Raw genomic sequence first — 12,086 nt, 5'->3', positions numbered from 1 at the left:
TGAGGTCAATTGTTAGTCCCTTGTTGCGCGAGTGGTGGCAGGATCGGGCCCCGGCTAACCGTTTGAATAAAAGCCCAACCACAATACGCCTCGCGTTTAAACTGGAAGCCTTTCCGCATTTTATTCAGCAAAGATGAACACCACGAGTTGTGTTTAATGTCTGTTCTTGATTAAATGATCCTAAACAAAGGTTTCCCAGAGGAAAATAAAGCAGACATTCATGTAACAAGAGTTTGGAATGACAATATTTCCAAACACTTGGAGACAGAAGGCATAGCTGTCTACGGGAAAAAAAAAAAAACAAAACACAACAACAACCAGAACCAACCAACAACCACACGCTTTTATTTCTCAGCTCCCCGTGCTTTTCACCCGGGTGGGAACCCACGCTCCGCGCCAGGAGCCCGCGCCCTCTCCATCCTTCCCCGCCCCGCTTCGGCGCTCTCCCAGCGCACCCAGCAAACCATGTATTGCCTATGAAGGAATAAAATACCTCCCCTTGCACTCCCCGGTAAGGCACTGTTTGTTGCTTGTTTACAGGGAGCCCCGAAAAAAAAGCCACTCGGCTGGGGCGGTGGAAGGCTGGAGCGCTTCAGCCCGACTCTGCGCAGCTGGAGGAGGTAAGAGCCGGGAAGTGCCGGACGCTGCTTTTGCACCCATGGCAGCTGTAAGAAAGCCATTTGCCTGGTACCTGCACGCAGAAGGAGCCCGCTGGAATGGGATTTTGTTGTTGTTGTGATAAATATTTAACCTAGCTGGATTTTTTTTTTTTTTTCTGGAGTGTCTCTATTCATCTTCCGTGGGTGGTGAATGCGCGTGTCTGGGCAGACAAAGAAGTGTACGGGACCTGAGTGATCGCCATCCTTATAAAGGCATTGGGGACAGGAAGGATGCAAAGTCATTTGAAGAGTGAAAGAGGTTGAGAATTTCTTTGTCTGTTCTTAGCTCCTTCCCAAATCAAAGGCGTAAGGCGAGGGAGACTGGGTTGGAGCCATTTCGGCGTTGAATGGCTTATCGCGGCTTGTTTGTTTGCCTCCTCCTCGAGGAGTTCCGCAGCCTGTCCTGCAAATGTGGAGTGCATGTGGGGATGTTAGAAAACCTGATTTTTTTGTTGTTGTTTGTTTGTTTTTGGTTTTGTTTTTTTGTCTGAGTGCATGCACCGGCACGGCTCGCAGACAAGTTTCGGGTATTTGTGTGGCCTGGCCTGCTTCTGCACCGGGAGGAGGTTGGTGTCGGGTGGTTCAGAGTTGCTGGAGCCCTTGATGTGCTTGGTCCTTTCGCAGGAGAAATGTAATGCTTTTCATAGTGACCATTTTCTTACGCCTGCCGCCGAGAGGGGAGGATTACATAGAATTAGCTCAAACTCTTGCTAGATTACCTGCTTATTTTTGGACGCTGATGTACAATTAGTATATTTTACTACCTTTTAAAAGAGGCCATAAATTACGGGACTACAAGGACTCTTTGTGTCGGCTTAATGGGCTGCTTAAATCTTGACTGCAAAAAGGCGCTGCAAATGTCTGTTCACGCTCGTGTTTAGAAAATTAAAAGCGAAAACAGAGTACGAAGGAACCTTCCTCCGGTGGCATGTGTCCACAGGGTTGCGTGCAGAGATATTTAGGATTCCTAAACGGACCCAACACTGGCAGACTCAGCTGACTCTGAGCAGAACTTCTCCCACCAGGGCACAGTCGATAGCTCTATACTTTTTATCTGCTTGGAAATGATCAAAGGCCAACTTTATCTGTATCAGACCCACAGACGTAGGTAAACAGCTCTGCGTCCCAGCAGATTCCAAATCTTTCGAGGAAGAAAGGAAATAAATACTTACAGTGATTCCCATTTCATCTCCACATGCGAGTAATAGGCTTGCTTCTTAACAACTGGCATGAAAGTAAACTTGAAAGACAGTAAAAATTCTCAATCTAATTACATTGAAGGTAACGTTAAATAGCATTAATGCTGAAAGTGGCTATTAATGCCAGAGCTGGCACAAAGGGTCTCTCTTGATGAAGGCACGTTATGAACTCAGATCTGTTTGTTGTTACCGAGCCTGGAATTTAAGCTCAGCTCGAAGCCATGTGCATAAAGCACAGAAAAATCAGTAGCAGACCTACTGATAAACTCCACATTTTTCTGCTCGAAACCATGTTTCAGGTCTCCAGATCATCGAGGTAATAAAACACAATGTTGAGCGTCCCGGAACAGGAACAAAGCAATATATGGGGTGGCGGGGGACATGTATCGCCTGCTACTCACAAGATTTGTGTTTGAAAACTCATAATGACGATATTAGAGCAAAGAAAGCTTTCTCCAAAATCGGCGAAAGGGAATAATTTACAGCTGCGAGCCAGGACAGCATAAAGTTCGGAAGACTCCCCCCTCTGCCTTCCCAAAGCACACCCTGTGGAAGGTATTCACACGTCAAGAAGTTACTTTTCTTAGGAATTAATTAGTTTTCCCACTACACACACGAAGTTAATTATTAAACAGTAGTTTTAACATTAACTTGACCATTAATACCAATAAAGGTGTTCATAGAAACAGAGTTTTGAAGCCAATAGCCATAGCTAGCGTTAAGGCATTTAAGCTGACTTACGATTGTGATTTATTGCTTTGTAGTTTCTATTTGGTCAGGACTGTAACTTCTAAAGCCATCTTTCTGCTTTGGACGCAAAGCGGTCGATAACTTTTTACAACAGTCCCAAGAAAGACCTGCTCTGCTTTTTTCAACATCTGCTCCATTCCCCATTAATTTCAGTTTCATTGTTACAGAAGAACTTCTCTGTGTGTTTCGTTTATGGGATCTAAACGCACCGGATTTAAAAGAGCCGTGAATCCATCTCGAGTAAATATCAGCCTTGATTTACATTGAGTACGAGGGCTGTGGAGTTACCAGTCGTGCTGATAGTTACAGACTAGGTATGTCGTCTGTGGGTAATGCTCTCTCTTTTCCAAAGTTATATAGTTTTTATTCCGGTTCTTAGTGAGGGATAATATGTGTATACCCTGCTACTAGCTTAGTCACTTCCATATGAAAAATCGCAAATTCTTCCTCTGTTGTAACGCCACCCTGACTTTACTGCAGTGTCCACTACTATACACTGTTACTGATGCACTTAAATTCCAGTGGCCCACTTTTACAATTCAAGCGAGACTGTGTAAGGCTGGCCCATGACACTAACAATCACCTTTAAAAATAAATCTCCTTCCATTCTGTCCAATGAACTGCAGGTGAAACAGTAAGAGGGGATATGCAGTTAGCCAAAAGTTTTCTCTGAACTTACAGAGGATGGTGGAAAGATTTAGGCAAAGATATATATACTTCATGATGCAAAATGCTGGAGTCACAGAACTGGACCAGGAACACGTTAAAAGCGTGAACTATTTGATTTTCTTTGACTCCTTCCAGAAAAAAGTTATGTGAGTTGAGGGTTTCTTCTGTTTGTTTAGCTTATTGTGTCAATAGAACAAGTTAAACAATCTTACAGGGAAGATGTGGTGTGTTCGCACACAGGCGAAGCTGTCTGGCTCAGGGGCCGCATACAACTTTGCTCTTTCCTTTTTTTTTTTTTTTTTTTCCCCTTAGGCAGAGAGCTCCCCCTCCCCAATTTATTTTTTTTTTTTTTTTTTTCATCGTTAGAAACCTATAATTTCATGCATCACTCAAACTAGCTGTATAGGAAATGCGTAAGCACAGGTTTAACAGCAAGGTCCCCAAAGGTTTTGCAAAAGTCAGAGCCACGCCAGTGAAGGAAGGTGTATTTTTCATAGTGTGTTACAAGGACACAAATCAACTAGCCTCTTAGAAGAGACTCTTTTTTTGCCTTTGTCAGGTAATTATAGGTCTTTTTAGTTTCTACAGGAGCCCTGATGTAGCGTGTGGGAGTTGAGCAAGCCCTGTACAATGGCAGGGTAGAGGCGGCTGGGGGTGGGGGGAAGGCTGGTAATCATCCCATTTAGAAGGGGGCTGGAAATAATGGTATTAAGATTTGGGCTTTCTTCGGGGGTTGCAGAGGACATGCGATGTTGAGCAGAGCGGCGGGCCTGGGGAGCAAACGCCAGTTAATTAGGCTAAGTATCAAAGTGCAGAGTAATCCCATATTATAAGAAGAATTCCTCTTACCTTCCAATGGGCTTTGTGTAAAGAAATATTGGCGTGGGAGAAAAAATAATCAAACCAATCTCCCCCCGTTAGTCATCTGCATCTCTTGGATTTCCCTCCCTTCCTTAAAACTCTTCTTTAACGTATTGGGTTAAGGCTTTAAAAAGCAGAGGCTCGTGCTAAGAAACGCTGTTCCTTCAGTGATTCCCTATTTCAAATAAAAGGATTAAGTTGACGTATGACCACGTGAGCACATAATACAGCGCATTATTGTGGCATTTGGAGTGGAGACCCGGTCTGGCTCCGTCTGCGATTACGCTTTTCCAGTTTCTGTTCAGAGCGAGCACTGCTTGCTTTTTTTTTTTTTTTTTTTTTTTTTCCTCCTGCCCCCATCACCGTCCCCGCAAGAGCTGACCATTTCGCTGACAGCTTTCGCTCCTTATGGAAAGATTATTGTCGAGTCGAGAGGACGAAATGCTTCGTTAGAAAGGATGGATTTTATTTTAAGGTATTTCCGTTGATTGTTCATTTATGTGGTGAGTTATTGCTGTTCGAGGCAAAGGTCAGTAGCAGAGGCTGGAGCGAGTGCGTGTGTGTGCGTGCGGGTGTGTGTGCACCCGGAGCCAGGCTGCTTCCCCCTTTGTTTCAATTTGCTGCGGTAAATATTCAACTCTCCCCTCGCAGCGACCAGAGCAGGGAGAGTTTGCAGCTTTATTTATTTTTCTCCATAGAGATCCCACACTGCTGGTGATGGCCAGCTGCCTCCGCTCCAATCCCTCAATTGCCATCTTATCATTATTTATGATCGACTAGAGATTGGAAGTCTCTTTTATTGCCGTGTTTGGATTTTTTTCTCTTAATTTTATTTCATTATTTTATTGTATTTGTGTGTTTGTTTATGTATATATTTCGGGAAGTCAGAGAAAACGATGCGGGGGCGGGGGGGGAGTGGGAGGGAAGCTCCTCGGTCGGGGTCGTGCTCGAGTGTGCGGCGGCGGTTGTTGTTTTATGAGTGTTTGTTCGGCCGCTGCCGCTCCGTAAATCGATGAGTGTGGGATCGTGCTGCCATTTTATTTATGATGCTTTGGTGGCACTTTGTTAACCGTGCGCGGAGGGCTGCATGGGCTCTCAGCTCTGTGGCAAAGCTTCCCCTTCCCAAATGAGCCAAGGCGCTCCTCTTTATTTCTCCGCGGTCAGAAGGAGCTGAACCAAGAGCCAGCCATGGCTTCTGACAATAAATCAGCCTTGGAAATGTGGAGTCTTTTTCCTCTCTCTCTGAACGGGGATCTGGAAAACGAGAATAAAAAAGGAAGGAGGGGAAATTATCTCGTAGGAGAACATATACTAGTCCTAAATTCATAGCCATACTGTCCTTTACATAAATCTAGATGCATCCGTACGTATAAATATGTTAACTATATGCATCTGCTTAAAAATAAATGCGCGTAGCTGTATATAAAGAATGCGCTTTAAATGACGAAAATTAAAGATGACTTGGCTATCCAGGGAGGGCAAAATGCTGAATAAAACGACGTTTCCCCGGTATGTCCCGGCATTGGGAAAAGTGGAAGCGCTGGGGCTCACTTTCTTCCAGTTCGCTCCGCGCCTCTCGCCTATTCCTGCTGTACTATTTTGTGCCCTGTTACCGGGTGCTTGTAGTTTCTCATCTTCTAAGGGGTCAGAAAGAGCGGGAGAGAGGAAGAAAAGCGAGCGATGATAAAAACTCCGTTGAAAACAACAACAAAAAAGATTATTTCCACGCAGAGCTATTCGTGGTCGCTCCGCAGAGACCTGCAGGGCGGAGATGTTGGGGCTGATTTCTCGCTTTCTTGCTCTTTGAGCCGCTCTCAGAACAGAATTGACCCAAAGAATTGCTATTTCCCCTTCTCGCCATACTGAAGCACGTTGTCTTTCCTTAGACCCGGCACCTCTCTCTCTTCGGCGAGGGCAGGAGAGCTCTTTCTCTCCCAGCTGTGTCTAAAAGCCAAAGTTGGCTTTGAAATATTTTGAAATGGGCCAAAACGCGCCTCAAAATTAAAGTGCAAGCTTTAATTGCAGCTCAATTACTTGGCAGCGGTTCCTCTGATTTATGACCCGGTTCGGACGCATATTGACCCAGTTAAAACACTCATAAATAACACAGTCCTGCTCTAGAGCAAAAGAAAACAAGAAAAATTTTGGCGGAGAGGGGGATTTCGGCGACTTGTGTAAATAACATCAGTCTGCTGAGCAAATAGCAAAGAGTCCGTTGCCATTCTTTAATGTTAAAGAATATAAACAATAATTCAAATTAAGCACGGCTTCGATAGTCCAGTCCTTCTCTAAGGCATCTAATATTCCCTCCTAACTCTCTAGCGACTTGGACAGGCATCATTTCCAGAATTGGTCCCTTTCTTCAGCAACTCCCCGGCTTGGTATTTCATCCCTAAGAGATACCCCCAAATTAAGCTTGAATTATGCTGTTGCCTGCTTCCATTTTGGAGCATCTCAGGACGAAGCGATTTAGAGGCACTATTTTATTCGGAAACGAAGAGTAATTCCATGAAAGAGGGGGTGCGGGGGGAGTCCCGCAGAGTGGGACCCTTCGGGAAGAAAAGGCAGCTCATTTCTGCCCCAGGAATCAGCCCCAAACGCAGCCGGTCCCTCCCCGATCTGAGCTCTATCGCTCTCCGCGGAATGGAGCAGAAAGAAAATATTCGACCTCTGGGAGGGAAAGATAGATAAAACCAGCGGGGATCTGTGCGTTGGGACACTTATCCCGACATCATAGGAGACATTAAAAAAAAGAATCGTCTTCCATGTTTAAAATGACCTCTTTGGGGAGAGAGGGGGCGTGGGGAAACGGGACTAATAGGCGAAATGTCGCAAAATACTCTTTGCAGGCAGTAAGACGAAAGGAGGAAACAGTTCAGTATTCTTATGAATCACTTCACTTCTCACCATTTAAGTCCCTTGCAAAACCTTTCCGTTTCAAAAAAAGCCCCTCCCCCCTCTCCCCGTCCCCGCTCCTAAATACAGACATGGAATCAGAATACCCCGCTGGAGATGGCTCCCAAGTTTAAACGCGCTCCTAGGAAAAGATCGCCCAGGCTTTCGGCAGGGCTCCCCAAACCGGCACGCTCCCCGACGTCCGCAGGGCTCTTCAGTTCCCAGCCCTCTCGCCCTTGCCAAATCCTCCGCTCTGGTCCGGGGGACTCCGCCGGGGCGCAGCGTTGCCTCTCGCTATTTGGTCGGACAAGAGGGCGAATGGCAGATCAGCAGTTTTAGAAGAAAGTGTGGGGTTGATTATTGACTAAAAAGACTTTTTTCTTCCGATGCAACATTCAAGGGTTGTTTGAAGAAAAATGCATACGCGGGATTTTCGCGTCTCCTCTCCTCCTACGCTGCCCGCTTCCCCTTTCATGTGGTGCCTTCTCACTTATGCCATAAGGAGCAAGTGTTTTCTGTTTTAGTGCTCTGTTTACTGCTTTGGTGCATGAAGTCATAAATCTTGCATAGCCATAAATGACAAAAACCATTGGTATGCGTAAGAGGCCACCCCAGCCTTATAGTGCTTTTTATTTCTCGCTTCCTCCTCGCTTTGTTTGTGCTTTAAGATGACGCTCGTGCTTTAAACCGACTATTTATATTTTTAATGCTTTAATTAACGAAGTAACGTCAAATTTACACCTAGGCATTATTCTGAAAGCAGAGAGCCCATAGCCCAGCTACCGACTGCCAGAGGGACAGAGGCTACAACTTCATGGAAGTTCTCGTTTGTTCGGCCGTTGCCTTGTTTCTGTTGCAGGGAAAGGGGGGAGACACCACCACGTCCAAAACCCGGGGCGTTAGAGAAAGAGGCGAGCGCCGTACCCCAGCGCTGCCGCGGAGCGGGAGGTGCAGGCGAGCTGTGCGGCGCTGGGCCCGCGTCCGCACGGGGCTACCGCCCACGCGTCCCCACGGGGGGCAGCGGGCACCCCGACCCCTCTGTGCAGCACATGTGTGAGCGCCTCTTTGCCCGTCCCGGGCGCTGGAGATATTTGGGGGGCGGGGGAGGGGGTGTCTGTGTGTACATCTGTGCGTGTGTGAGCGCTCACGCATGCATGAGTTAATAATTAGTAACTCTAATGATTTCCAGCGTGGCTCTGAAAGATCCCAGAGCGGGGATCCTAGTGGGCTTCGGTTGGCTCTCCGGACCCAGCCTCGGCTCTCCGGGCTTGGCTTCCCCTCCCAGGACTCCGCCGGGGCTCTGCGGGGCTCCCGGTGGCAGGGAGCGGCAGAGGGGCTATTCCGCAGCAGCCCCCCAAACCCACCGGTAAGAGGGACAAGCCCCAGCTCCTCCAGCAGCACTCCCGGAGGCTGGTGAGAGCGACCCTTTGTGAGTGCCGTTTGTCTTCATTAGCATAATTTTCCTGGACTTCGGTGACGCCCGAGTGCGGGGGGGGGGGGCCGCACTCCTTCACTGCCGCGCTCCTCCGCTCCCTCCCCAAGCCCCCACCCTGCCCCAGGCTTCCCCAGGCGGCCCGCCTTTCTTTCTTCCTTCCTTTTTTTTTTTCTTTTTCCTTCTTCTCCCCCCCCCCCCCTTCACTCACCCCCACCCCCCTTTCTCCTTTCCTCCCTCTCCTTCCCTTCTCTTCCCAGAGCAGCCCTGGGAAACATCCCCGTCTTCCGTGCCCCGCACAGGGGGAGCCCAGCACGCCGGGGACCGACTCGGGGCAGGGTGGGCGGCCTGGAGCTGGAGGGGAGCGGGGCAGGCGGGTGTCCGGAGCAACCGTCCCCATTCCGTGCGGGGCAGGGCTCGCCCCTCCCGACCGGGGGGTGCCGGGTACGGAGGAGCTGAGCCGGTGCCCACCCCGAGGCCGCAGGGACCGGGCTGGGGCAGACAGCCCCCGCTCCCTGGGTTGTGTCGCCTCCAAAAAAAAAAAAAGAGAGAGAGAGAGAGAGCATGCTGGCTTCCGCCTCAGTCGTCAGAAGTTAAGGTAAGCAGGCCACAAATACGCTGCTATCAGTCGTGAATGGCGGAGTTTATGTCCCAGTGATTTATGACCGTAGACTTAAATGTCGGTTCAAGAAGAGTTCACAAGCTGGGGCTTCCTTCCAGGCAGTGACTGATACCCTTACACTTCGTGTTCAGGCAGCTCTCCTCTCTTTCCACCCCCCCCCCCCACCTTCTCTCAACTTTGTCTTTATCTTTCAGGAAATCTTTCAGGGGGGCTGCCTGGTTTTTCGTCCTAGAGTCAGAGTTTGGGGCTCGACTGGGAGTTACAGGGCAAAGATTTGGTGTGCTTGGGAAAGGGGGAGGCGGAGGGAAGAAGAGAGTAGGGGAGAGCTGAAGTGGGGAGTGGGGGAAACGGGGAGGACTTGGCTCCCCCAAGCAGCTTTCATCTGCTGTCTCCAGGCTGTCTGGGTGGGGGGAGAGAAGTTGGTAAAGGGCAAAGAGGTGTACTGCACAAACGGAGATGGAGCCTATTAAACGGGCACTGGGAAAAATGGGGGCCCATCTGTGTTTGTGAGACCTGGCCTTTTGTCTCCGAGGGGGAGAGGAAAGCTCTTCCCATCCCAGGCACCGGATGGGGTGCCAAACTTTCTCCCTCCCTCTCCCGTTAAGGCGCTGTTATTATTGTGATCGTCGTCGCTCTTAATCCCGCTATTCCCGCTTTCTCCAGGAATGGCCGGGCGCTCCTCAGGTTACCCTGCTCCTCTGTAACTTTGTAGGAAGTGATTAACTCGGCGAAGCCAAAGGCGGGAGCTGATTTTTTTTTGTTTCCTTTCCCCCTTGCTGGCAGGCGGCCGAAACTTCAATAATATTTTGCCTTCCGAGTAAAGTTGCCCATTGTCTGCGGGCAGGCGGCTGCGGGAGCAGCGCGCTCCGCATCCCCGCTCCGCGCTGCCCGTCCTATCCGCGCCAGCGAACTTCCAAGCGGGCAGGGGAAGGCGAAATATTTGATGTCGCGATCATGAAAGGCGGATGCCTTTGTAAAATCGCCGCTGGCTCCTTATTTCCTCTTTCTCCTCTGGCAGTAGTGTCTACATTCTCTCTTTCAAAGCAATTGAGAAAAATCACACCAGGCCTCGATAGCATCAGGAAGGAGAGGCGAGGAGCTGGAAATTGTGTGTGCGCCTCAGATGTCCATCGGCTTATTAGCTTAATAACATCCAGAGAGCTTGATTAGTGCAATAACAGGGTAGCCGCCCTGCTGTAGGTGCGTTACCTTCGTTTTGTTACCATCGAACAAAGCGAATACTGTTTTCTAAGAACCTGTATAACTTGAAAGGCATAGAACGAGCGCGTTTGGTGCGCATGTTGTGCAAGCCTTTTCGCCCCTGAGCATTTGTCCTCGTTAGATGTTTGAGGGGGAAATATCCAGCTGGTTAAGCACGAGCAAAGTGGCAAAAGGAACGAGAGCTCTTCTGATCAGAAAGAACGTGGTTGTTTGTCAGCAAGGGGGTAGGGGGACCGTAAGGAAAACACTTTAATTTCTGAGAACAATGTGAATGAGTGTGGAAAAAGGTCCTAGATGGCAGATTGCGCACAGGTCTTCTCTCTCATTAATGCGGGCGATTCTTTAACTCGTTATTTTCATGCAAGTAACCAATAGACTTTAATCTGGGAAAAAAAAATAGTTAAAAAATCCCAGAAAGAAAGAAGGAGGGGGGACAAAAAGAGGAGGGGGGAAAGGGATTCGCCCGGGCAGGAGAAGCATTCTCTGGGTTTGTGTCCACCCTCTCCTCAGCCAAGTGACCCTCATACATCAAATTACATAGCAGTTTCCAAGACAGAACCTATTATCGCTAACTTGGAAGGAAAGTTCAAGCCGTGGTCATGGTGATGAACGCTGGTTTTTCAGGTTCCTAGTGTGTGTTTTTTTTTTTTTTTCCCCAATCCATCATGTTTTAACAGGTAGGATCTGGCTGATTCCACGAAAAGTTATTGTCTTAAAAATAACTACTGAAAAAACCCCAAACCAACAACCAACAACCGCCAAAGAGTCCTACTCTCCCCTGCTGGCCTCGCTGAAGGGGCTTCGCACGGAGCCGGGGGCAGCTGAGGCTCCAGACCCGTTCGCGGGTGGGAGCCGGGGTCGGAGGCTGCGCGGGGCGTGGGGCGGCCCCAGCGGCGCTCCAGGGGCCGAGCGGGAGCCGCTGCGGGCGGCAGCCGGGGCTCGCCCGGGCAGAAACCGCTGCTGCCCGGGTGCGTGACCTGGGTGCTTCGGGGTGGTGTGCGAGCGCGGAAGGGAGAAAGCACTGGCTTTGTTTGTTTTCCTGTCGAGCATTTCATTTACAAGCCAAAATCCGTCACTCGGAATGGAGATGTGTAAATATCCCTGGCTAGGAAATCTTTCCACCCCGCTCCTGCCCCCTGCCAAACGGGGACAGGAACAATCTAATGTATTTCTTTGAAGTTGTACGGAGAGCCGTAACCTGGAGAGAAAGGCTAAAAATAGAACGACGCCTGTTACAAGAGAGGGTTTGATCCTAGAGCTGGAATGAAGGAACAGCCCAGCCCCTCCGCATTACTGATTCCTCGATCACCCTTATCTCAGAGACTGGTATTAAAACAGCCTCTCGGTGATAAACGATCAACCTTCTTGCCGTGTGGTGCCCTGCTCTGCTTCTTAAGAAGAAAGAAAGAAAGGAAGAAAGAAAGAAAAAAAGAAAGAAAAAAACCTAGAAAGCTCCTATCCCGGTGCAGCAAAGCACATATTTGTAGCTGCCAGTAAATCTAGGCAGCTTTTATATCGAAATGCTCTGCGCCTGAGGCCAAGTCATGCTGCTAAATATTGCTGACCACTTTTTCTTTTATGGCTTTCATGTCACTTAGCTATTGAAAGTAAGATGGATTTGTACCATTTCTTCACCCTGCTCTGCTCTCCCCACACCCCAGGTCTGCCCGGAGAGGCCATTGGAGGAAGAGCGCCACGTGACAGAGGGGTGCCAATGTTATTCTCCAAGGGTGTCAAGACCCTGTCAGTTTGCGAAATAAATATTGGGAAACAACGAA

Source organism: Tauraco erythrolophus, chromosome 7 (genome assembly GCF_009769465.1).
Source record: "Tauraco erythrolophus isolate bTauEry1 chromosome 7, bTauEry1.pri, whole genome shotgun sequence".
Taxonomy (NCBI): Eukaryota; Metazoa; Chordata; class Aves; order Musophagiformes; family Musophagidae; genus Tauraco; species Tauraco erythrolophus.
This window is presented reverse-complemented; position numbering follows the sequence as displayed.